The sequence below is a fragment of the Alligator sinensis genome, unplaced genomic scaffold, assembly GCF_000455745.1.
Source record: "Alligator sinensis unplaced genomic scaffold, ASM45574v1 scaffold637_1, whole genome shotgun sequence".
NCBI classification, from domain to species: Eukaryota; Metazoa; Chordata; order Crocodylia; family Alligatoridae; genus Alligator; species Alligator sinensis.
The window spans coordinates 214,997-216,756 of NW_005842368.1; the positions used below are offsets into that span (position 1 = coordinate 214,997).

At 51.7% G+C, this 1,760-nt stretch overlaps 1 protein-coding gene across 10 annotated transcripts in view; it reads right to left on the reverse strand.

The window, feature by feature from the left end:
* Nucleotides 1–1,760, reverse strand: part of NCOA1 (nuclear receptor coactivator 1) — a 247,091-nt gene that overhangs the window by 48,586 nt on the left and 196,745 nt on the right. The window lies entirely within an intron of this gene.

Consider the following 1,760-nt stretch of genomic DNA (forward strand, 5'->3'; position numbering starts at 1 on the left):
TCCCCTACGACCAGGTTATCCCTCCCTGTTGTGTATGTGCGTGTTATGGGGACAGGCCAGTCCTCCTTCTTCCCCGGTCTATGTAGTTGGACATCCCAGAATGCCTTGCTCATACGATGCCCTGTGGGCACTCTATGTCTTTCACAGAATCGTAGAAAAGACGGGCTGGAAGGCATCTCCAGGCAGGTCCAAACCAGCCCAGACAAGCCCTTTGAGCAGGACTCCAGTACCATGTCTGTCAATCTCCCAGCCCCCACCTTAGTTTGGGCTATCCCCCCTTTGGGGGCCATTTCCATGGCTGGCAGAACTCGAATGGGGAGAGAACCAGCTAATGCATGCGTGCAACGGGGCCGTCCCGGCAGGAGAGGAGTGTTTTATGGGGAGATATAAAAGAGTTCGGTTCCCACTTGCCTACAGGAGAACGGACTGCGGCTCCCAAATGAATGGAGCCCTTAGCCTTATTAAGAGGCTTATTGTGTATTTGTCATTTGAGGCTTTCAGAGCACTCTGTTATTCATATAATATCTCCCCAACTCAGCTGCCCTATTTGACACAGTCAGTAAGCAGGCTATCAGCCTTGCTCTGAATGTCAGACTCTCTGTTCTATTTGCTTAAAAAGGATTAAGCAGCCTTATCCGTGTTACCATCTCCCCTGGTTTTCAGAAATAAGAAATCTCTTCTATTCACAGCCGCATGTAATGAATATTTATACGCCCAAATCTCTATCGTCGGGATCTGTCACCGGATTATTCAATTTAATCAGAGTTTTCGGATAACTAAAGGCCCCTTGTAATTGCTAATCTCAGCCAACAAGTGGGCAACAGACTGAAAATTCCCCTGGACGCGACCCCTGACTATGCCTGGAGTTGAGTTAATGGCTTTCTCGGGTTTATAAAACACCTTCCTGCCCCTTGGTCCCAGCACCAGCGTTCAAAGTATCAGCGCACCTTGTTCTTCCACATTTTAATGGCCCTCCATTGGGCTCTTTCCTGCCGCGGCAGGTCCTCACTGAGGGCGCAGGGCCAACAAGAAGTGTCTAACTGACTATCTAAATGCACACATTATCATTATCATCTACCCAATGGGGTAAAACAATAGTCAGCTTCCCTAGTTTTTTGCAACTTCCTCTCTGAATCAGCATTGGCGCTTGTGAAGAACAAAAGCAAATCCAAGCACTGGACTGTGGTACTGAAGCAGACTGACTACGCTGCACATGTGCACGCGTGTGTGCATGCCTGTGTGTCAAAAGTAGTGTGCTGTTACTAGATAACAGAGATACTCTTGCAACTTAACTCAGAGCAGGAGCATCTGAATTCTTTCCTGATGTTGCCCTGTGGGCTGGAGGAGAGGTGGCGGGTTGGTCTGCAAGCCCAATCTGGTCTGTGGACCTGATCAAGTACGCAAAGCTTTTCCAGCCTGTGGCCCCAGTCCCAGGAGCTGGATCAGGCCTTGGCCCCGGCTCTGTGTGCTGGCCCCGGCCCCAAAGGCCTTGCCCCCCCCGGTGTGCAGGGCTACAGCCATCTGGCCCACAGGGCTTGGAAATTTGGTGGTGGGGGAGAGGTGACGGTGCTAAGTGCCACCGCTTCCTGCTGCCAGATTTCCATACCTGTGAGGAGCCCTGCGGACGACATGGCTCCACGGGCTGGAGTTTGAGCACCACTGATCTCGAACATCAGACCTGCTACGTGGGGTCAGCCCACAGGTCCCTCCAGCCCAGCTCCTGTTTCTCACGGGGGCACAGAGCGGATACAAAAGGGGAA